Raw genomic sequence first — 25,614 nt, forward strand, 5'->3', positions numbered from 1 at the left:
CAGTAGTATGCTGGTAAAAAGATATTTATTAAATTTTGCCCAACAGACATTTTATATCAGATTTTTTTTTTTTCAGGATATCTAGTCATCTAATTGCTGAACGCTAACTAAATGAACACAGAATGATTTCCTGTTTTGGAACCTCCTGTAACTTTGTCTGACAAGTACAGAACGTAAGGTCGTTCTAATGAAACTTGGGCTTTCAAAATACTTTTTTTCTCAACTTTTAGAGCCTCCCAGAGCAAACCTAGGAATAGATTTCTTTTAAAAAGGGAGTAGAGAAGTAAAATAATTTATTCAAGAAGATTCATTAAGACTGACACTTAAGTTTGTAAATATCATTAATGTTTTAATTCTTTTTATCAGAGTAATCATTTGGTGATCCAACTGCAACATCATTTTCCTACCACACTGTAATTCCATTTTACAAACAACACAGAGCTATTTGAGAACTGGGGTGTACTCTAAACATGTTAATCATTTCTCTTTGAAGGAATGGCTTGAAGTCAAGGATGCAATATGAACAGCTCTCTTTTCTCCAACTTGCAAGAAGTCTAAAGGTTTTTCTTCCATTTCTTAGACAAGCCATTCTCTTTACAAGTCACCTCAAGCTAGAAATTAGCTGATGAACAGAGATATCCAATCTATCCACAAGTACCATAGGTTTAACCTGTAAACTATTTCCCAAATCTGCCCATTTCTCTTCATCTCCACAACCTTGACCCCAGTCCTAACCACTATTAGCTCTTGCCTAGACCTTTACAGTAGCTACTGAACTCCTCTTTGGGATCCACGTTTTGTTCCCTACTCTCCACAGAGCAGTGATCCTTTGAAACTCTAATTTCCATCAAGGTATTCTTTCTAGTTCTCAATTCCTCTCACAATTCTTTAGCAGGAAGGGCAGACTTCTTAGTATTCTAAAGGGCTGTATGTGATCTGGCCCCTTAACTATATTAACCCCATGTCACACCACCCTTTTCTAAAACTCACAAGCTGTAGTTCCACTGACTTTCTTTCTGTTCTTCAGTCCACTAAGTCTACTCCTGCCTCAGGGCCTTTGCTCTTGCCCCTCTCCACCTGAAATGCGCCTCTGATTCAGAACACAGCTTTGTCTTCTGAGACTTCAGCTCAGCTTGGACAGGCCTCCCCTCATCAGCCTACTTAAAGCAACCCCACTGGCCTTAGTCATTCTCTCCCACGTTAAACTGTTTTATTTTCATCTCATCATTTACTATTATCTAAGACTATTATGATTTTATCTATTTGTTTTCTTGTCTCCTCTCAATTCATAAACATAACCGTGTGAGGTAAGACCTTATTTATTTTAGCTAACTCCATCCCTAGAAGGCTTGAGATCCAACAGATGTTCAGGATTCATTAACAGATTGTTTCAGATCCTAAACTCTGCCAGTTTGGCTTGAAAAGGAAAAGCTCTGATGCACTAATCACAAAAAAGGTCAGTGTTTGTTCATAGTTTAGTGTTCCCTTTTCCATGGGTCCATGAATTTAACAGAGAAATCTTGGGGATATATGTTGGGAGAAGGATGGCAGGGAAGGGTTTTCTGGAATCTTTCCATTCATATCACATATTTGGTCTATGTTTGGCTATTTTTGTTTGCTTCATAAGAGAAAAAGCAAATTACCTCCTAAATCAGTCCATCAGGAAATAAACAACCACAAAAGGAACACCTATCAGTAGTATGCTGGTAAATGTTTGCTAATTGGCTCTCCTAGAGAAAAAGAAGTTCTTGTTTCTATGTACCTTTTGTCGATTTCCATGGTGCAAATACTCCCACGACAGCTAATTTCAAGCAAACAACCTGAAGTCACTGAAATTGGACTTGGGAAAAGATGGGCACCACTGGCCCTCGATGTCACCCATGTGCCAAGAATAGTGTGAATTACTTTATATTCTGTCTCTTCTATCTTAGAGCAGCCCATAAAACTGATTTATTAGTCTTATGTCAGAGATGAGGAAATAAGTTTAGGTAATTTGCCCAAGGGTGCCCACTATGAGGGAGAAACCAGAGTTCAAATCCAGATCTCTCTGACTCTGGGGGCTACATCTTTCATTTGTTTCAAGGAGTGGTAGCCAAAAAAGCCACACACACACAGACACACACACACACACACACACACACACACACAAACACACACAGAACAATAAACAATACAACCAGACTTTGGTTAAATGTCAAGGTGCTTCTTAAGATCACAGCTATTTTCTGAATATCCTAGATGTCTTGCAGATGAAGTCAATTTTATTGCTAGCATCAATTATATGTGAGTATACAATTAGATGGATTGAGAATCCTAAAAGTATGTTAATCAGAGTTCAGTGCACCAGCAAAATCTTGAAACACTCTCTCTACTCCTCTTTCTTACTTTCTTTGCTAGCTCTTTTTGACCCCTTCCCTCTAGACATTAACATTCTAGACATTAAGCGGAGCAGACACTGAAAGGAAAAGTGACTCAATATCAAACAGGATGTATCTACTACTTTAGCAAATCTGATGAAAAACCAAAAATGGGTCAGCTCCCAGGATAAAACTGTTGATGAGGCAGTGAAAAAGTTTCATCCCTTCGGAAGATGAAATCATCGTGTGCCAAGGATAAAGAGAGGAGATTGGTCCCAAGATAGACCTGTGATTCTCAGTATCACTGCAGATGCTGGGCTGCACGGTCATTTTCTGATTCAGTAGACCTAGGGTGGGACTCCACCTTTGCATTTCTAACAACTTCCCAGATGATGCTGAGGCTTTTTGTCCAGTGACCACACTTGAAGAAGGGCTGCTCCAGAGGCCAAGTAATTTGAATATAAATTACAGCTGGAAAGACATTGGTTAAGATTACTGTTCTCAAACGTAACTGCACATTGTAATCACCTGAAAACCTGAAAACCAATGCCTGGGTCCCATCTAAAGTTTCTGCTTTGATTGGTCTGCTTTGATTGGTCTGTGGTCAGCCTGGGTACTAAGATTTTAGAAACTTCCCAGCTGATTCCAATGTGCAGCTAAGCTTGAAAAACAATGGAAGTTACCCTGGATTTTAATACATACGTGATGTATTTTTTAAAATTTATTTATTTAGAGAGACGTAGGGGAGAGAGAACCCCAAACAGGATCCAAGCTGTTAGTGCAGAGCCCAATGCGGGGCTTGATTCCACATACTGTGAGATCGTGACCGGAACCAAAATCAAGAGTCACACGCTTGACCAACTGAGCCACCCCGGGGCTCCTACACGTCTCTCAGTGCCCGTCCTAAAATGGACCCATCAGAAAGGTACCCCTTCCCTCAATTTCCTAGTTTGTTTTAAGCTTGTGTTAAACAGTAGAGGTTTGAGTGCCAGTAGAGGTTTGAGTATCCAGTGGTAGACTGCCTCAGCTGTGAATTAGGAAGCTCACCCTTGGGTCTCACTCAGTCATTGCTATTTGCTGTGTGACTTTCTTAGTTGAATATGACATTTCACTGCTTGGTTTTGTCTTCTGGTTAAGAGTGAGCAGTACATTAAGAATATGGAAAATGCTTACAAAAGTTTAAAATGTTATAGAGAAGAATTATTAAGAATGGGTATGATGACAATGATGCTTATAGATGGTTTATAGATTTTAAAAAATTAGTACAGCTCCTAGTTCAAATATATTCTCCCAGATTATTGGCTACGTGAGAATCCCAAATGAGAACGTTAGAGTAACTGCTCAAATGCTACCTGCTTGTTGAAATCTGCTTTGGTCCAAGGTAACCAATGTGCCTATAATTCTACAGTATATATTTTTATAGCTATTGAGGACAGAGACTATGAATCTTCCACGTATATGCTTATTCAAGTGCCAATCACCTAATAATATGTTATTTCTCTGCATATGAGATATTAAAACATGTTACCTCCTTTCCATTATTAAAAACAAAATGACACTGCAACTACTCAGATTCTAGATGATATTTAAAATAATAATATAGTAAAGAGACAAACTGTGGTTCCATTTTGGCCTCCAAGTTTCAAAAATTCTTTATATAATGGCTCCATCTTCTGGTCAATGAAATAAAGAATTTCCAGGCTCCAAAATGAAGTTAGGTTCCATGTTCCACAAATAATTAAACTAGTCTAGTAAATGTCAGGGGAAAAAAAAAAAAGACTTTTTATTCAGCAAAGGTCCACAAGCTTCACTAAATTCTTCCTTGAGAATTTTACTTACTTTATTGTTTAAATTGACCCCGATGTCTCCAATGCTGCCATGTAAAAGCAGATGATGCTGTATTTGTCTTGTTGTCTCTAGTTTCCTTTATCATTGCTTCTCACCTTCCCTCTTGGTACTTCTTCCCCCCTGCAGAAGAGTTCAGAGTCCTCCTCCTCCTGAGACTTCATGTGAATTTGATATCTCATGCTCAGTACCCAACTTTTCATTCTAGTTTGGAAGAAAATTTTATGAAATTTGTGCTAAAATCATGATGAGAAATTATGGATAGTTGCACTGACCCACAAACAAAGTTTAGTTCCTAGAGATGGGATGTCTCTTAGAAAGAAAGGCTACCAGTAGTAGATCTACATCCAATACGTATATTGAAATCTTTTGGGGTTTATGGGCTTAACTTAAAGGAAATAAAGACCTATTGAAAAGTGAAGTTAATTTTAAATGAATAGAAAAGTTGTGTACTTGAATGGGAAAAAATGACTATGAAACCCCTTTATGTTTGGATGTAAATCTCACAGAAATGTCTTACTCTTCCTGCCCTCAGTCCATTTGATATTCCTTTGGGAAGTGTAACACAATTTACCCATATTCTTTAGTTCCTAAAAATACAGTAAAATAAGAGACCATTTTAAACTGTATCTCAACGTCTTTCTGAGCCTTAGCAAATACAACTTACTGGTTCAATATAACTGAATGTTAATATATACAGCTAGGTTAGTATTTTGGAAATCCAGTTGGAGCTTATTGTTATTATACCTGTTGTTTTGCTTTTTATTAAGAGGAATAAAATCTTTTCTTGGAATAGGAAGACAGTGACATAGTGAAATAGAAGTTATGTTTTTACTCCTTACATTTGTTTATAGAAATTGTGATTTATTTTTGTTGGAATGTTCTGGGCCACAATAAAGGATATTATTCATACCAAGACATATTGGGTCTACCAATACATCTCTTGGGGTAAAACATGCAAGCAGTTAGCTAACTAACTATAGGAAGCAAAACCATACTTCCTTCTCTGAAACTTCTGTTAGAAGTTTAGAATGTCTGCTACTCTTTTACATATCTGTCTGCTACAGATATGACAGTAAAAAACAGTCTCTTCTAATATTTAAGTGTTGAGATATTTTACATGGCTTTATTAAAATGAAAGGACAGAAAATTATCTCAAAGATATAGTAAAGAAACTGAAAAAGAATGAAGGAATGGGATATTAAATGTTCCAATATGAATATAATCATTGAGCCACTTTTGAATCTCCACTGGACACGGAGTTTTCACTAACTTACTCACAAAGTCTTACATTCTCTGACATGAAATATACAAAGAAAAGAAATGATAACTAATTAGCGTTTTGTGGAATAAATCCAATAGATATTGAATCGGTATGAATTGACTGCTTCCTGGGTTAGGTGCTGTTGTAGGTACCGGGGGTGGGGATGGGGGTGGGGGAAGCCGTGAACAAAACCGACAAAAATTCCAGTCTTTAATATAAATGTCAATAATAATAGCTAACAGGGCATAGTTAAACCAGATTCTAAGTGATCTATTCATCTAATTTATTCCTCAATTAACATTCATAACATTCATAATTATCTCTTTTTTTAAAAGTTTTAGTGAATTGACTTTTTATCTATCTATCTATCTAAGGGAGAGAGAGTGGAGGTGGAAGACACAGTGCCAGTGATGAGCACGTTCTGTTATCAATTTCATGTGTCTCAATTCTCCTTCCTGCAAGTTGTTAGGATAGCCCCCACGTACTTGGCTTCCAGGGGATTTAGGTTCATCTTTACTAAGTACATACACAGTACTGAGATCTACACTTAAAAGAGGGCTTTTATCATGATCCCACTTAAATGGCCTGAAGGGTCAAGAGAACTCAGAGGGTAAAAGTAAGGTGTGGAACAAGCAAGTTAGAGCAGTGAGGGAAACCAGGTCAGCAACACCTCAGTAGACGAATATAAATTGTATAGATTTCACTGTAAAAGGCCTCTTTCAGGATTTGACGGTAAGAAAAGGATCTAGAAAGTGTATTTGTGGACAGCAAGACATACCCTAAATGGTAGTAGCTACATCTTAAATTGTGACTTGGCCTCCAAAGATACAAAAGCCAACCAGCCTTCGGCTCTGGATTCCCATGTCCTTAACTAACACTTGCTCATCCTGCTTATAGATACCTCACTTTGGGTGTTCCTCAGAAGGGAATGAGGGTTCTGGAGAGCAGCATCCACTCATTCACTGGTGTCTGTATCTGGTTTCTGATCTTCGTACCACTTTTTTGCTGGTTTGGTATAAACTCAAGTAAGAGCAACCTTGAACCAAATCTCAGTGCACAATTATCAGTTGCTGGTCACAGACAACTGCAGTCTGGCCAGCTCAGGTAGGCTTCCTAAGCACATTTCACCAGGCTAGACAAATCACGCTGGTCATCTCACAGGGGTCTGCGTTGCCTAATGTGTTTCTGAGAACACAATTCACTATGGAAACATATATTTATTATTTCTTTAAAATCTGGTATTAATTCCTCATGTTGCAAAAGTAACGTGTTCCTTGTAGAAATTAAAAGAGACACAGAAACCCTAAGAGAAATAAAGTCACATTCCATTGAGATAAACAATAATTGCATCTTGCTGCATTTCTTCCCAGTAATTTTTTTTATGTAGGTAAAATCGATTTTTGTGTTTTCGTGTGGTCTGGATAGGGTCATAATATTATAGAGTAACTTAAGAGCATTTATTTCTTACGATTGTCAGTGTGATACTTGGCTCATCTTACAGAGCTTTCTCTCATTTTCTCTCTTGGACTTTCTGTGTTTCTCTGAGTATCTTTATTTACCTCTGTCTCTCTCTTCATGCACTGATGCCGGTACAAGTCCCCACTCTCCGGGGCCATGTATAGAGGCTACACTATTTAATTTACTTTACTACAGTAGACAGGGGAATGAAGCTGAATTTTGTGTGAAGCAAAGATAAAAATCATCAGCCAGTCTTGCTTCCACATGTTAATCCTCCTCTGGTCCTCAGGACCAGTTCCATCATTGGCCCCCTCAGATAACCTGTTCAGGTATTGTTCCTATAATCACAATTAGAACAAGGACATATATATGTATTTGAAAATACTTCCCAAACAGGGGGAGTATGTTTGAAAATATTTCTACTCATTGTAACCATTTTTCAATTCCCTAAAACTATTAGTTCATATGTATGTAAATTCATAAAAATCTGTAGAATCATCTACTAATGTCTCTAGGTGGTGCTTTTTGGGTGTGTTTTCTGAATTTCTTGTGCTTTTAAGAATTTCATTGTTGGCCTGAATTTTTAAAAAACTAAGTGTAAATTACTTTTATCAATAGGAAAAAGATATGTTTTTCAATTCATTTTAAAAACAAAACAAAAACCTTTAAATGATTAAGTTCAGCAAACACTTGCCCTGGCCGTGTTTGTGTCTCTGCACCAGTGAGTGGGAAGTGTAGAACAGTGAGACCAGTACAGGGAGGAGCAAATACAGGCTTTCCCTATAAAGAAAGGCTTGTATGCCACGCGCCCTCTGCTTGTGGGCAATTAAACTGATACACAGAAAGTTATATGCACTGTCTTCTGAATATAGGAATGATGTCTAATCTTCACTTCAGACACTTATGTGCTTTCCTTGACTTGAATCTTGAAAACCTTTAATCAAAACTATAATGTGACTGGATAAAAAAACATCCTACCTGATTCAGATCACATTCCTGAAGATTCTTAAAGACTATGTGTTCTCAATCACTAAAAAATAATAGCATATTGCCCTCTACAGAGGCCAAGCTTACAGCAAAATGCTTAAAACTATATTAAAATTGGAGAAAATATTCCTGTCTGAAAAAACCCTCAACAAGTAAACTTTGGAATGTGAGTTACTACAACATTAGAGTACTGATTTTCCCCTGCTATATTAATTGACATATAAAAGTGTTAAGTTTAGGTGTACAATGTGATGATTTGATACATGTATATATTGTGGAGTATTTACCTCATAATATTAGTAAATACATCCTTCACCTCACATAATTACCTTTTTTGTTGTTGTTATGGTGAGAACATTAAAACTCTTAAAGCAACTTTCAACTATAGGATACAATGCCATTAACTATAGTCACCATGCTGTACATTGGACCCTCAGAACGTATTCAACTTTTAACCAAAAATTTGTACTCTTTGACCAATATCTCCCCACTTCCCCCACCCCTCAGCCACTACGACTGTAATCTGTTTTCAGATTTCACATTGAAACGAGAATATACAGTATTTGTCTTTCTCTCTATGACTTATTTAACTTAGCATAATGCCCTCCAGGCTCAAGATCTATTCACATTGTTGCAAATGGCAGGATTTCCTTCTTTTTATGACTGAATAATATTCCAGTGTGTGTGTGTGTGTGTGTGTGTGTGTGTACATGCGCGCATGCATGTGCCACATTTCCTTTATCCACCTCACCCACCGATGAGCACTTAGGTTGGTTATGTCTTGGCTACAGTGAATAATGCTGCAATGAACATGGGAGCGCAGGTATCTCTTAGAGACAGTGATTTCATTTCCTTTTGGTAAATACCCATAAGTGGGATTGCCAGATCATATGGTAGTTCTATTTTTAATTTTTTGAGGAATCTCCATACTCTTTTCCATAGTGGGTGCATCAATTTACATTCCCACCAACAGTGCATGAGGGTTACCTTATTTCCACATCCTTATCAGAATTTGTTATTTTTTCTTTTTCTGATAATAGCCATTTTAATAGGTGTGAGTTGCTATCTTGTGGTTTTGATTTGTGTTTCCTTGATGACTAGTGATGACTAGTGACTAGTCAAGCACCTTTTCATGTACTTCTTTGGCCATTTATATATCTTTGGGGAAATGTCTGTTCAAGCCTGTTTTTAAATCAGATTGCTCGTTTTTGCTATTGAATTATGTGTTCCTTATATATTTTCTTCATTCCTAGGTTGTCTTTGCATTTTGTTGATTGTTTCTTTTGCTATACAGGAACTTTTTCATTTGATGTACTCCTTTTTGCTGATTTACACTTCTGATGTTTATGCTTTTGGTGTCATATGCAAAAAAAAAAAAAATCATTGCCAAGATCTATGTCAAGGAACTTACCACTTCTGTTTTCTTCCAGGAGTTTTATGGGCTTTTAAATTTTTTTAATGGTTTGTTATGTTAAAGTCCTTAATTCACTTTGAATTGTGTGAGTGTTATAAGATAGGGGTCCAATTTTATTCATTTGCATGTGAGTATCAAGTTTGCTCAACACCATTTATTGAAGAGACTATCCTTTCCCCTTTGAATATTCTCAGCTCCATTGTCAAGTATCAGTTTACCATATATGCATTCTGAGCTCTTAATCCTGTTCCACTGGTCTATGTGTCTGTTTTTATATGAATATCATACTGTTTTGATTATAATAGTTTTGTAATATCATGATCTCTCCAGCTTTGTCTTTTGTGGTTCTATAGGAATTTTAGGATTGTTTTTTTCTATTTTTGTGAAAAATGCCATTGAAATTTTTATAGGGATTGTACTGAATCTATAGATGGCTTTGGGAAGTAATGACATTGTAACAATATTACCTCATATTACCTCCTTACATATGCATATTACCTCATGCATAAACATGGGATATCATTCCATTTTTTTGTGTCTTCAATTTCTTTTATCAGTGTCTTATAGTTTTTGATGTATAGTTATTTAACTTTCTTGGTTAAATTTATTCCTAAGTGTTTTATCACTTATGATGCTATTATAAATGGCATTTATTTATTTTTCAAATAGTTTATCGTTAATATATAGAAATATATCTTATTTTTGTATATTGATTTTGTGTCCTATAACTTTACTGAATTTGTTTATTCTAAGAGATTTTTGGTGACATTTTTAGAATTTTCTATATGCAAAATTATGTCATTAGCAAACAGAACAACTTTACTTTTTCCTTTCTGATTTAGATGTTTTTTTTTTTTCTTTTTGCCCTAATTGTCCTATCCAGGACTTCTTTTACTGTGTTGAGTGGGAATGATGAAAAATGAGCATCCTTGTCTCATTCCTGAAATTAGAGGAAAAGCTTTAAACTTTTCAGTAAGTATGATGGTACCGAGGCATTTGCCATGTAATGCCATATATGGCATTTATTATATGCCTTTATTATATGTTGTGATATGTCCCTTCTCTACCCAGTTTGTTGAGCTTTTAAAGGATGTTGAATTTTGTCAAATGCTTTATCTGTATCTATTGATTATATGATTTTGTGCCTTTTATTGTTGATGTGATATATCACATTTATGAATTTGTGTATGTTGAACTATCCTTGCATTGCAGGGATAAATCTGACTTGATCATAGTGAATGATCCTTTTAATGTACTGCTGACTTCAATTTGCTAGTATTTTGTTGATGACTTTTGCATCTATATTGATCAGGGTAATTGACCTGGAGTTTTCTATTCTTATAGTACCCTTATCTGGCTTTGGTATTAGGGTTATGCTGGCCTTGTAAAATGAGTTTGGGAATATTCCTGCCTCTTCAATGTTTTGAAAGAATTTGAGAAGAATTAATGTGAATTAATTCTTTAAGGATTTGGTAGAATTCATCAGTGAAGCCATCTGGTTCTGAGTTTTTCTTTATTGGGAGGTTATTTTATTTTTTTAATTTGTAAATTCTTTATTTAAGTATAGTTAACACACTTAATTTCAGGCATACAACATAATGATTTAACAACTCTATATGTTATGCTATGCTTACCACAGGTGTACCTATGGTCTGTAACCATACAATGCTATTACAATACCATTGACTATATTCCCTATGCTGTACCTTTTATTCCAGTGGTGAGCACTGTGGAGAGTCCGCAGTAGCTTCAAGGGTTAATGAAGTCTTCAGGAGCACCTATAGATCCAGAAGTTAGGGTCTATGGCAGGCAGTGGCAGTGGCTGGAGCAAGGGGTGTGCACATACTCAGCCGCAGGGATTGGCTGCAGACGTCAGGTAGCAGGGCTGATAGTAGACACACGCATGATGGTAGAGCCCAGGGTCAACTGCAAGGGCCAAGGTCAAGTATGGGCTTACTGGCAGCTGTGGGGAGCCTGGCTGTGCACTCCTATGACTGTAGGGTCTCACCACAGGTACATGCATTTCAGTGGAGCCAAGTGTCAGGAGATGGTCTGGGAGCATATAGGTGCGTGGCTGGATTGGCTAGCTACAGGTAAGCCCAGTGGCAAAGGACAGTGATAAGGGATAGGGCTGAATCTATGTCCACTTGCAGCTATGGGGACCTTGGTTGTCAGTGTGTACTTCTATGGCCACAGAGTCTTATCATGGTCACAAACACAACAGTACAAGCCTGTGATGTGCACCAGCCCAGCCACGGGCAGGGGCGCAGCTAGAGAGACCAGTCCTCAGCACAGCCATAGTGGTAGGGATCAGTCGTGGGAATGTAGGCTGGCATCTTGAACTCTCTCAGCCGCAGAGGCCTGGGATGGATGCTGGTGAGGATCCGGGGCTCTAACAGGGACAGGGAGGAGGGAGCAGGAAAAGACTCAGATAAGTGGCACCTGTGGATACTAATACTATGGGGCAAAAATTGGTGAAATCTGCAGGGCGTCCATGGGAGCTGTGCTATTGGTTTGTTTCTTCAGTGGTGAAGGCTGCAGGGGCCCTCTGCAGGGGATGTCACTGGGAACTGCAGCTGCTCCCACGGTGTGGATGGCATTGGTAGCCCTTGCTCTTCTTTGTATCTAGCCACCTCTAATAAGTCTCAGCTTTGCTGGTCTCTTCAGTAAAACTGAGTCCGGTCCTTCAGTTCAGTGCCACAAAAGGCTGGGCAAGCCTGTCACTGACCTCACTCTCCCTTTCTGGAGAGTGACTGTTTGTATCTAAGAGTTCCCTCTTGGCTCTGAGCCAAGGGGGGAGTGGGATGATGCAGGCAAAATGAAGCTATTCTTCCTACCCTTGTTGTGTTCTCAGGGTTTTGTTCACTGTGTTGCTGAAGTTTCTTATGTGTACTCCTGAACTGTCCCAGAGATGTTTTTATTCATGGACAGCCTAATTCTTGCTCTTTATTAGAGGACAGAGGTTGAGGTTTCCTATGCCACCATATTGGTGACAGTACTGATTATTCTGTCTGTACATCTCAAGTAGAAGAATTTTAAAGAATCAGACTATTTTGTTTAATGTTTATTTTTGAGAGAGAGTGCATGTGCATGTGCATGCGAGCGGGTAGGGGTAGAGAGAGGGAGACAGAGGATCCTCAGTGGGCTCCACTCTGTCTGAAGCAGGCTCCATGCTGTCAGCACAGAGCCTTATGAAGGCTCTGTTCACAAACCATGAAATCATGACCTGAACCAAAGTTGGAGGCTTTACTGACTGAGCCACCCACGTGCTCCAAAGAGTCAGACTATTTTTGACAATCAATCTGGATAAAATATTAAGAATCATTTTTTCTTATATTCTTGGCTTGATCTGAAATCTATAGAATAATCATTGGTAATTTATTCTGCATAAGCCCCGTATAATTAAAACCATTTTGGGTCTTAGGAACATTATCATGCCTGACTCTCGCATCAGTCACTTATTTCCATATCGGCTGTCACCATCTAGCCAAGAACTTCATCTCTCTACCTCTAAGCTGTTGCAAGAGTCTCCTGTTTTCAATCTATTGGTCATAACCTTACCAAATTAATCTTTCTAAAATCCAGTCAATGTTTATATAGATGGTGCTGTTTAAAAACAATCATGTGTGGGGTGCGTGGGTGGCTCAGTTGGTGAACCGGCTGAGTCTTGATTTCGGCTCAGGTCATGATCTAATGGTTCGTCGGATGGAGACCTATGTCAGGTTCTGTGCTGACAGCATGGTGGAGCCTGGTTGGGATTCTCTTCTCTCTCCCTCTCTCTCTGCCCCTCCCTTGCTCATGCTCTCGCTCTTTCTCAAAATAAATAAAAAGTTTATTTAAAAAAATCATATGCTATCACCTATAGCATAAAATCTATTCTGATCACCCATCAATTCCACCTGCTTTAAGCATTGTACTCCTTCACTATTCCCCCACTGAATCCTGTCATTTCAATAAGTCGGCGCTGCTCCCCTGAATATCTCCTACACTTTTCTGCATCTGCCCTTGGCTTCATGCTATCCTGCCTAAACTTTATCACTCTGGAGTCTCTTTCCCTCAGTCTCTCCAGGTCCTCCCAGTTATTTGAGTACAACCTTTGGGGACTTTAAAGGAGAGAAGCTTGGCACGTACCCAGGAGGTGCTGCTCAAAAGGGCAGTTTTATATCAGGAGAGGAGCCAATTGGAAGAAGGGCATTACCAAGAGGACACTCCAAAATCGATATTGGAGGAAGGAGGCAATTTGCAACCTGCAAGTAAGGGGGAGGATCAGGAGCTCTGAGATTTGATCAAATGAGCTGCCAAGTCAGACAATCTGAGCACAGAGAAAGAAAGCTAATGTGAGAGTTGAATTGCAGGGTGTAAGAGGCGTGAGGTGTCCAGTTCAAGAATGTCATTGTGATGTATCCTCTACAGCTGTTCTCTCTTGTGGTTTGGCATGTTTTGTAGAGTTGGGAGATATCCTTAACTTAATGCTACTCTACCGGACACCCCATCCTTCTTGGCCCTGTTCAATCTCTGCCAGGCCTCTATGAAACTTCCTTAGGTCACCCCAACACTGCATGTGTCACCTTCCTCTGACACCACAGTCTTTGTTAGCTTTATCCCTCATTTGGCAATGAATCACATGATTGCCTCATGACATCTTTCGTATTGTGGATTTTGTTGTTGGGAGGGCTTTGTTTGTTTGTTTTTACTTAAGACACATTTTTGTTTAACTTTCTTTGGTTAAATATTATAGGTTTATAAATAGGTTAATATAATCTTATTATACCATAAATTAAAACTTCCTTCCATATGGAAATATGGATGTTTAATTATTTTATATCTCTTTCTTTAAAATACCACACACACACTGTGTGATCTATTTTTTATTTATTTTTTATTTTTTTCTATTCTATTTTTTAGTTTTAGTTTTAGTTTTCATTTTTTTTAAGTTTACTTATTTTGAGAGATACAGAGATGGCATGAGTAGGGGAGGGGCAGGGAGAGAGAGAGAGAGAGAGAAAGAGAGAGAGAGAATCCCAAGTGGGCTCCATACTATCAGCGCAGAGCCCATTGTGGGGCTCAAACTCATGAAACCACGAGATCATGACCTGAGCCGAAACTGAGAGTCAGATGCTAACTGACTGAGCCACCCAGGTGCCCCAATTTTATATCGCTTTCTTAATAAAACATAGAAATATACTCTTTCAAGGCACCCAAACAAATACTTAACACACGACCAGGAATATAATATATTAACTTAATCTTTTTTTTTTAATTTTTTTTTCTTATTTCATTTCTTTATTTTTGAGAGGCAGAGAGAGACAAAGCATGAGTGGGGGAGGGGCAGAGACAGAGGGAGACACAGAATCTGAAGCAGGCTCCAGGCTCTGAGCTGTCAGCACAGAGCCCGACGTGGGGCTCAAGCCCACTAACTGTGAGATCATGACCTGAGCTGAAGTTGGACGCTTAACCGACTGAGCCACCCAGGTGCCCTAATCTTCTTTTTAACTAGGCCTAAAATGCAAGCTAGTATCAGGCCTCTCACTGAAACCATCTCTAAAACTGTCAAAATTTACCCCAAAGTTCACGTTTAGAAATAATTGTTGATTAAACCGATAAGGAATGTAGATACAGTTCAGACTTACAATCAAAAAAGCAACACATTTCAGCTAGAATTCTTTGGTGGCAAGCAACAAAATCAACTCTGACTAACTTAAGGAGAAAACAATGTATTATGAGGATAGTTATAGTCCAAAATTCATGGAAAGGCTGAAGAAGACTCCTCAGAAACAGAGATAAGAACAATGAACAAGGCTCTGAAGATCCAGGGCAGCAGACCCATCAGAGTGCCACTACCAAAATAAACAGGTTCTGATCACTTTTTCTATCCTTGTGTTCACCCTGCTTAAGGTTCTAAGCCTTGGGAGACAAAAAATCCAGCTGGCCCAACCCGAGTCATTTGCTCTTCCTCTTGACCAGCAGATAGTAAAATTCCTTGACTGCACAAAATGAGGAGAGGTGATTTGCCGGCAGTAAATCCTGGCATTCTTGCCAAAAAAAAGAATAATGGAAAGTAGGCTTCCAAATAAAGAATAACTAGAAAAACTGGTGCACGCTATAGTTCAATGAATGTAATGGTGAGGTTTCATGCATCAAGTTTCATTACGGTGAATGAGTTCTAAAGTCAGTTTAGACATGAAGCAGGTAGAAAGAGCCTGGGGCAAAGGAGCTATTTAAATTGTAATATTATACTGGGGCACCTGGGTGGCTCAGTTGGTTGAGTGCCTATCTCTTGATTTCAGCTCAGGTCATGATCTCACGGCTCGTGGGATTGAGCCCTGTGTGGGGCTCAGGGCTGACCTTGCAGAGCCGTTTGGGATTCTCTTTCCCTCCCTCTCCCTCTCTCCTCTCCTCTGCCCCTTCTACTGTCTCAGTCTCTGTTTCTCTCTCAAAATAAATACATAAACAATGAAAAAAAAAACCCAATACTTTAAATTGGAGTACTATACTGAGGTTTTAACCTTGAGGCAGACTTGGTCCCAGAGTATGAACATGAGCTTTTGGGCAGGAAGCACAATCAGGTCACTCTTCGATGCAGTGAGCAGGTCGCCAGGTGTAGATGCTTTCAGGATCCAGATAGATCCACCATCAACTCGCATACTCCTTTTAGGTCACATTGGTAATAATTTTAACTAGTTCACATTGAATGGGAGTTTTGTGTGTGAATGTTAATTGCTTCACAGTGCGGGGAAAGGGAAAATTAACCAAATATAACAATGCTGTACCTGACATGGATCCCTACTTCCTCACTAGCATCTAGATTGTACAGAATTGTATTTAAGAACACAGGCAGTAGGTGAGATAAGCTGTGTTGTTATAAATCAGGCATCTCCAAACAAACACAAAGGTCTTAGAAATGCTTTTTTATTCAGTATCTGGAAATACTTATAAATCTACAAAACATTTACCAACTAATTTTACTTTGGAAAAGCACCTTAAGCCTGAGAATAAATGACAAATTGACTGTATACAGCTTTTGAAAAGAATATTTACCAACAGTATGTGTTTCTCATGTTTGTGTTACTTTTAACTGCTTATATTATCTTAAACAAGAATAAGTACACAGCTCACTCTGTAAGAAGATACTAATTATTCTGCTCTCAGCAGGATGCCTCTCATGTCTTAGGAACAGAAGAAAATTATTGACAAAATAAGATTCCTTTTAGTGAAGAGAACTGGTCTCAGTATAAACATGGTCTAAAGAATAATTCTGGTTGCACATGCTGTTCAGAGCTGAGCAAGATATTGTATTCTACTAGTGAATACAGTACACCTAGGCAGAAAAAGAGGATGACTGGAACATTAAGAAGAGACCAGAAAACTCAGCATTTTATTTTCTTAGTACATTGAACCAAATCAAGCATCAGTAAGTAGTTGCTCAGTGTTTTTTAGAAACACAGAAACAAGACAATGAATTAGGGTCATTTCCATCTCAAAGATGGTGCTTCAGTGAGAGAAAGGCATCACTAAACTGATGCAAAATCTTTGAATCCATTATTAAATATTTAAAGCTCAGTTTCTAAAAATGATATTTATGCTTCCTAATGTCTTGCTAGGGAATGATTTAGTATGTGTGAAATTATCTTACGTGTGGATCAAAGGGCTACACACTAAGAAGGAAGTTTTCATTTTTATGGAGCTCTGAGGATTAGGTACAGAGAGGGATTCGTATCTGCCCTTTGCTTTCTACCAACTAGCCATGGAATAGAAGAAAATGTAAGAGATGTGGTCTAGTGCAAAATGAAGCTTGTCTTAGTCACTGTACAACTAGAAGAGAAATAAAAACAGCGCAGTTAAGACATCTGAATGTTACACCTTCCCAACAACAGCTACGTTAAGTATTTTATCCACTGCATACGGATAATATCCAGTATCTTGTACTTAGCTCCCCTCAATAAAGACAGCATCAGAGACTCCAGACAGAAATACTGGTGAAACATTTAACATGCCTCCCTGATCACTGTCAGCGTGGACATCACTATTGGTACGCACTGAAGCTCTTAAACCCGATTTAAACATGGCCAGGAAGTGGTGATGTTGGACTGATGGGCACATTAAAGTGTTTTTAATTCTGTCCGCAGACATTAAACTTTATGTGGAGGCTAGCAATTTTACTGACTCTCTGTAGAGCACATTTTACTACAGGAAAATAAAGGAAGCATGTTATAAAGTAAAGAATTTCTATGGGGTTGTCTTTTACAATAATGTTCTTTCTTTTAAGAAAAATATTCTTATGCCATTTCCCCAGGGCGATGAACTTCACACACACACACACACACACACACACACACACACACACATTTACTTATTTGTATACCTCTGTTTCATATTACTTTTTTGGAGTGCATAAAAATGCATGCATTGCAGGGTGAGAAAAAAAGTGTAGAAGAAACTAAAACCTTGATATTGCTTCCAGAGCTCATGGGGATTACCGACCTGTGGTTCCTGACCACAGGGAGGACTTTTTGGTGGCAGTAGTCTCTCTGACTTCTTCATCAGGCAGTAGTTAGAGTCTGTTTCTTGCAAAAATGCCAAGATTAAGCTGAGGTCATCATTTGGCCGCAGCTGTCAGTAACTCTTGGTTCACTATCTGATGATGTCAAGTTTCTGATAACAGCAGGGGGAAAGAAAGATGTTTTAGATCACAATGGGGCAATTGAGATGAAATGGCTTTGGGTAATCTCAGTCTTAAATTCTGCAGGGAAATAACTCAAGTATTTTCCTGCAAGAAAAGCAAAGCTAAGCTCATCTCAACTTGAAGAACTACATAGGAAAACATCAGCCACAGGGGCACCTGGGTGGCTCAGTTGGTTAAGTGTGTGACTTCAGCTCGGGTCATGATCTCTCGATTAGTGAATTCAAGTCCCATGTCAGGCTTTGTGCTGACAGCTCTGAGCCTTGAGCCTGCTTCAAATTCTGTGTTTCCCTCTGTCTCTGCCCCTCCCCTCCTCCTGCTTTCTCTCTCTCTCTCTCTCTCTCTCTCTCTCTCTCTCTCTCTCTCTCAGAAATAAATAAACATTAAAAAAAAAAAAGAAAATAGCAACCACAAAAATGTGGAGATATGAGTGTACTTTAAAATTCCAGAAAGATTATAGCATCCTTTTAATTTTTTTAAATTTTTATTTATTTATATATTTTTTGCTTTTTATGCTAGGAATGCATGGTTGTTTTAACACTTTATTTTATTTTATTTATTTTTTATTTTTTAAAATTTACATCCAAATTAGTTAGCATATAGTGCAACAATGATTTCAGGAGTAGATTCCTTAGTGCCCCTTACCCATTTAGCCCATCCTCCCTCCCTCAGCCCCTCCAGTAACTCTCTGTTCTCCATATTTAAGAGTCTCTTATGTTTTGTCCCCCTCCCTGTTTTTACATTATTTTTGCTTCCCTTCCCTTGTGTTCATCTGTTCTGTGTCTTAAAATCCTCATATGAGTGAAGTCATATGATATTTGACTTTCTCTGACTGACTAATTTCACTTAGCATAATACCCTCCAGTTCCATCCACGTGGTTGCAAATGGCAAGATTTCATTCTTTTTGATTGCCGGGTAATACTCCATTGTGTGTGTATGTATGTGTGTATACACACACACACACACACACACACACACACACACACACACACATATATATATATATATATATATATATATATATATACCACATTTTCTTTATCTATTCATCCATTGGGGGACATGTGGGCTCTTTCCATACTTTGGCTATTGTTGATAGTGCTGCTATAAACATGGGGGTGCATGTGTCCATTTGAAACAGCACACCTGTGTCCCTTGGATAAATGCCTAGTAGTGCAATTGCTGGGTCATAGGGTAGTTCTATTTTTAGTTTTTTGAGGAACCCCCATACTGTTTTCCAGAGTGGCTGCACCAGCCTGCATTCCCATAACATGCTTTTTTAAAAAGAATAAAAGTGGTAAGAAAATACAAGGATTTTAAAGAGTGAACAGTTAGTTTTTCCTAAGGATCTTCTTATCCCCTTATCCAATTTTTCAAAATAAGTAGCTGAATATAATTTAGATCTTTGTAGAGCACTGTGATCTAAGAAATATTTCACTTGTTTGTCTTTCCTTCACTAGATTCAAGTTAAAGCTCCTTGAGGTTTCAGAATAACATTTCTAACATGAAAGAGCTTTAAAAACTATGTATAGGGGCGCCTGGGTGGCGCAGTCGGTTAAGCATCCGACTTCAGCCAGGTCACGATCTCGCGGTCCGTGAGTTTGAGCCCCGCGTCAGGCTCTGGGCCGATGGCTCGGAGCCTGGAGCCTGTTTCCGATTCTGTGTCTCCCTCTCTCTGCACCTCCCCTGTTCATGCTCTGTCTCTCTCTGTCCCAAAAATAAATAAAAAACGTTGAAAAAAAAAAAATTTTTAAAAACTATGTATAAAATATTAGTGCCAAAATTAAAAGTGCAGATAAAAATCCTGTGTCTGGAATGTACCAGGTACTGAACACGTGTGAAACCCCTATCCACCATTTTCCAGCACATTCTAGTGCATGTATGCTGAGTGAGGTGGGGTGGGGTTGGGGAGGCGAGAGGGGCATGAGAAAAAGCTAAACAGATAAATGAGCAAGCTAATTTCTGGTAGTGGCAAGATCTAGAATGAAAATAAGAGTGCTGTGAGAGGCAATGTTTGTCCCATGGAGACTAAATACCCTGGCTGCCCTTGTAGCACAGGACTTCCTCTGAGAACAGATGTGGGGAACACAGAGAGAGATTCTTTACAGTGGCCTCAATGTTTTGTGACCACCCTGTGTCTGCTGTGGCTGCCATCACCCCAATAGGCAGAGGTAGCATGTACAAAGTAGGTACAAAGTAACAGAGACTTCATAGCAGGTGTAGCCAAGAGGATATGAGGTATCAGTCCTGCAATAGAGCCCTGAAGCCAACTTACTTGTGGCTTTGTCGGGATAAAAATCTAAAGATGTCTTGTGTTTTCTTTGAGCCAACTTGGATGGTTTATGCAAAAGCTAGGATAAATGTTTAATCTCTAAGCACAAAACTGTTTTAAATGTAGAATTTAAGAAACATAACAAGCAAGCATAGGGACAAAGAGAGAGAGGAGCAAACCAAGAAACAGACTCTTAACTCTACAGAACACACTGATGGTTACTGGAGGGGAGGTAGGTGGGGGGATGAACTAAATAAGTCAAGGGTATTAAGGAGTACACTTGTTGTGATGAGCACCAGGTATTATATGGAAGTGTTAAATCACTATATTGTACACCAGAAACTAATATTACACTGTACGTTAACTAACTGGAATTTAAATAAAAACCTAAATATGTATATTTATATGTATATACACATACACACATGTATTCTTAAAAATCTATAAAAAGTCTAACTTTTTTCTTGTAATAAGGAATTCTTAAGACAGTTTTCTTTTCCTCCCCAAAACAAGGAGATGCTCTGTTTCGGCAAAGATAGAGAAGCCCTTTGAGATGGACAAACTTGGCCACATGGTCTTCCCTTTTCCCTAGATCTCACCTGCCAGAGCTCGATCTGAGCCGTGTGATAGGCTTTCAATAACAACAGTGAGTGTCCAGGCAGCCTGAAGTTAATCAGGCATTCCAGTCTATTGGCCGTGGGCCTAGAGGTTTTCACACTCCCCAGAGAGGAAAGGATTGTCCAACTACTTTCTAATTTAGCAATGAATGTGCCAAGTTTCATAGTCAGTACTTAGGTAGTGATTTGCATGCATTTTTAGTTTGACTTACATAATCTTGTTTAAAATGCTTTCTAAACTTGAATTTGAAGCCAATTTTCACTGAATTTTTTTTCTTCTCTTCTGTTCAAAAGATACATATTTAGATGATCTTTGATTTTAAGCTGCAACTGTTTGGTCAGACTATTAACAGACACTGCAGTGCTTTCAACCACAGCCTGTTAGGATTCTACCTCAGTGAAAATGATAGAATCATGATCAAATGAAACCTGCAGCGGACCTCTCTAGAATGTGACCACTGTGTGCTTCTAGTTTCTGTAGTTGACTTTTAAAAAACCAGTATCGCCTCAGAGTAAAGCTCTCTGTTTATGCAATAATGAGGTCTAGGAAAACTGAGAAGACTGAACTGCATGCCATCAAAGTATCCTCTATAAACTCAACTTCTCGAACTTTTGATAAGAGTACAAACACAGAGTTTGATGTTACAGTTTCTAACAAGGGTCTAAAATATGAACATTCTGGAATGTTGGTTAAGAGCAAATTCTTACACCTTCACAATCAAATGTATAGATTGGAAGGTCAATGTCTTTTCATGAACAAGTCCACACCCTAAGCAAAGTTCTTATGTGAGAGGTGGACCTATGACACAGCTTCCCTCAGGTTCCCTTTAGATCCCTGTAATAGTCTCACTACAAGTTCATCTCTTTGATATTTCATTGGGAATAAATATATAATTATGTGAAGATTTCCCACTGACACCTGCAATGTCCCCAAGTATTTAAAAAACAAGGATAACATTGGAACTTTAGAAAATAACTTGTTGTTACTAACATGCTTTATAAGAACCTACCAGATTTCAATATTCTTTTCTCCTATCTCAATGAGAGATTTAATAATAGTGAAGTTATTATTAAATTCTAGATTAGAAGTTATAATTTTCTGTTTTCAATTTAGAAATAAGAGATTGTCAACAGTATGTAGACTACTTGTACATTCTAAGAAATAATGATAACTTCTGACTAGAATTATTATTTTCTGTTTTCAACTTAGAAATAAGAGATTGTCAACAGTGTATAGGCTACTTATAAATTCTAAGGCTATTAATGATAACTTCTGACAGTGGAGGGAATTCTGGTACTCTGTACCAAAAGAGTCTCTGTACTCTGTACCAAGAGACTACCATAAGCCAAGCACTGTGAAATGAATGAGGATACAATGGTGCATAATTCCCTTTCCTTACAGAGCCTATAGCTGATCAATAATATAGACTAGACATGATCATGGGCTATAATAATACAACATGGTAGTGGTAAGTGCTAAGGGGAAGGAACCATCAGGAAAACATAAAGAGAATGCACTTAACTAGAATCTGCATCAGAAAAGCCTCCTGAAAGAAGTGACACTTTAAGCAATGACCCAAAGAACGAGGGAAGAGAGAGCCTGGAGGAAAGGACAAGTACTAAAGGTACAGCACTATATTTTTGAAGAACTGAAATTAGGTCAGACTGGATAAAAGACAGAATGCAAAGGGAAGAAGTCATACAGTATGAGGCTGAAATGTTAAATAGTCCATAAGAGACCCTTGTGTCAAAGGTTGGGTTCTTTGGGAACTAGACTCAGAGGTCGAGGTTTTCATGCAGGAAGTTTATTGGGAGAACTTTCAATATCAACACCTATGAAGCAGTGAAGGCAGTCTACTGCTCAACTTCTGTCTCTGTGTTCAGGGAAGAAGTTGGGCTGTAATATAATCAAAACAACATCTTCAGCCAATCCCACAGGGAGTTCTTAAATTGGGATGGATCTTTAGAGTTTTCTCTGACTGGGATCGGGCGTAGAATAATTTCATACCTATGAGTGGAACTGTCACTGGAAGCAGGCTGCCCTGGGAAGGGTTTAACCTTGTACAAGTAAGCTTTCTTCAGCTGAGGGAAGTCCCAAGGAGGGACATAACTGAGAGCGGTTGGCTGTAACACTGTAATGAATGCTTGAGTCCTCAAGGAGGTCTAGAGAGTTCACCCCATTGTGAATAAAGCATGTTAAGGATACATCATGTAAGCTGCATTAGAATGGTGATAAGCCTGTGTTCTAAGAATGGAAGAGACACAATATGCAGTAGATTTAGAAAGGTCTTTCTGTCTGCATTATGGGCAACAGATTGGAGGGAAGCATGACTATAAGCAGAGAGACCAGCTGAAAGTTGGTTGCAAAAATTCAGGTAATAGATGATGATGGTCTGAAGCAGGGTAGTAACGTTAAGAGTGGAGAGTTGTAGATGAATCTGAAAGATATTCTGGAAGTAGAAGGGATGGGACGTAGTGATTGGGTGTGAAGAATCTAGGGAAAAGTCCAAGCTGTAACCCAGATTTCAAGCTTGGGCACTCTTGATAGGAAACAAAGCAAGAAAAGCCAATTGTTTAATGGCTATTGTATTTTTTAATGGTAAGATGGAGATACTAAACTCAATTTTGGAAATGTAGACTTTAAAGTGAGTTTAACAGAGGCATGTATACAAGGCATATAGACATACAGGAAAGTGATTCGGACCACAAATAGAAACATGGAGGCCATCAGCATTGAGGTGGTAATTGTGGCCAACAAATAGATCAAGATAACTCAGGGAAATGTATAAAGTGAGAAAAACAGAAGGCCAGAAATAAAATCATGAGTTCTTGATTTTTCTTTTTCAGTGAAGCATTCATCAAATTCCTGCCCTGTACTTTCAACATGATTAAGGAGGTTAGCGGAGAAGAAGAGGAGTATTTTTTGAACACCTTTTATGTGCCAAACACATTATCTCATTATTTTACTTTACAACCCTATGGTTTCAAATTATCATCCCCATTTAATAGGTGAGAGCAAAGGCTCAGAAAATTTGAGCAGCTTCCAGAAGTCACCATACTATTAACTAATAGGACCAGAGTCTCAATCCAGGTCTTCCTGTGTTTTACTAATTTTTTTTAGTTTGAGAGAGAGAGAGAGAGAGAGAGAGAGAGAGAGAAGGAAAGGGGGCAGAGGGAGAGAGAATCTTAAGCAGGCTCCATGTTCAGCAAGGACCCCAATGCAGGGCTCTATCCCATGACCCTGGGATTATGATCTGAACTGAAATCAAGAATCACTCAACCAATGAAGACACCCAGGTGCCCCTACTGTGATTTTTACACTATACCATGGCAAACTTCAAATAATCATGTAATATAGGTTTATTGTGAATCATAGTTTTTAATAATCATAGTTTTATTTTGGTTTATATAATATACTAACCTTTAAATTTTTTTTTTTAAGTGTACAAAATGAAATTTAATGTATTTATATATATTTTAGAGCAGTACCACATAGTAAGCACAATATAAGTGTGTGTTGTTTATTATTATCATTATTATTATTACTAACACTCTTTCCACCCTAGGACCGATATTATAAATAGTCCACCTGTGATAAAAAAAAATTCTTCAAAACCGAAGTTGCATTTTAGTGGAATTTGGAATGTGTTTCTAAGTCCCCTTATTCTAGTTGACTTTTTGGCCTTCTATAAGGACACTAATGAGCCCTTACTGAAATATTTTTTGGGGGTCCAAGCCAGTTAAAATGGCAAAGTGTATTAAAATGGCCTGGATTTCTAGGCAAGATAGTTTCAGTTGGTTTTCAGTTGTATGGTATGTCACATTTTGTTGTTTTTTATTTTATTTTATTTTATTTTTTTTTTTTTTATTTTTTATTTTTTAAATTTTTTTTTTTTTTTAATATATGAAATTTACTGTCAAATTGGTTTCCATACAACACCCAGTGCTCATCCCAAAAGGTGCCCTCCTCAATACCCATCACCCACCATCCCCTCCCTCCCACCCCCCATCAACCCTCAGTTTGTTCTCAGTTTTTAACAGTCTCTTATGCTTTGGCTCTCTCCCACTCTAACCTCTTTTTTTTTTTTTTTTCCCCTTCCCCTCCCCCATGGGTTTCTGTTACGTTTCTCAGGATCCACATAAGAGTGAAACCATATGGTATCTGTCTTTCTCTGTATGGCTTATTTCACTTAGCATCACACTCTCCAGTTCCATCCACGTTGCTACAAAAGGCCATATTTCATTCTTTCTCATTGCCACGTAGTATTCCATTGTGTATATAAACCACAATTTCTTTATCCATTCATCAGTTGATGGACATTTAGGCTCTTTCCATAATTTGGCGATTGTTGAGAGTGCTGCTATAAACATTGGGGTACAAGTGCCCCTATGCATCAGTACTCCTGTATCCCTTGGATAAATTCCTAGCAGTGCTATTGCTGGGTCATAGGGTAGGTCTATTTTTAATTTTCTGAGGAACCTCCACACTGCTTTCCAGAGCGGCTGCACCAATTTGCATTCCCACCCACAGTGCAAGAGGGTTCCCGTCTCTCCACATCCTCTCCAGCATCTATAGTCTCCTGATTTCTTCATTTTGGCCACTCTGACTGGTGTGAGGTGGTATCTGAGTGTGGTTTTGATTTGTATTTCCCTGATGAGGAGCGACGTTGAACATCTTTTCATGTGCCTGTTGGCCATCCGGATGTCTTCTTTAGAGAA

General features: G+C 38.4%; 1 long non-coding RNA gene across 6 annotated transcripts in view; it reads right to left on the bottom strand.

Annotated features, from left to right (window-relative positions):
- LOC131503606 (uncharacterized) overlaps window positions 1-25,614 on the bottom strand; it is a 125,331-nt gene that overhangs the window by 81,449 nt on the left and 18,268 nt on the right. For 2 of the 6 annotated variants that reach the window (XR_009257478.1, XR_009257477.1), the window contains exon 2: window positions 17,807-17,977. The exons of the other annotated variants lie outside the window; for them this stretch is intronic. This is a non-coding gene — a long non-coding RNA (uncharacterized LOC131503606). The remainder of the gene's footprint in view (window positions 1-17,806; window positions 17,978-25,614) is intronic. 6 annotated transcript variants of the gene reach the window in all.

Source organism: Neofelis nebulosa, chromosome 2, assembly GCF_028018385.1.
Source record: "Neofelis nebulosa isolate mNeoNeb1 chromosome 2, mNeoNeb1.pri, whole genome shotgun sequence".
Classification (NCBI taxonomy): Eukaryota; Metazoa; Chordata; class Mammalia; order Carnivora; family Felidae; genus Neofelis; species Neofelis nebulosa.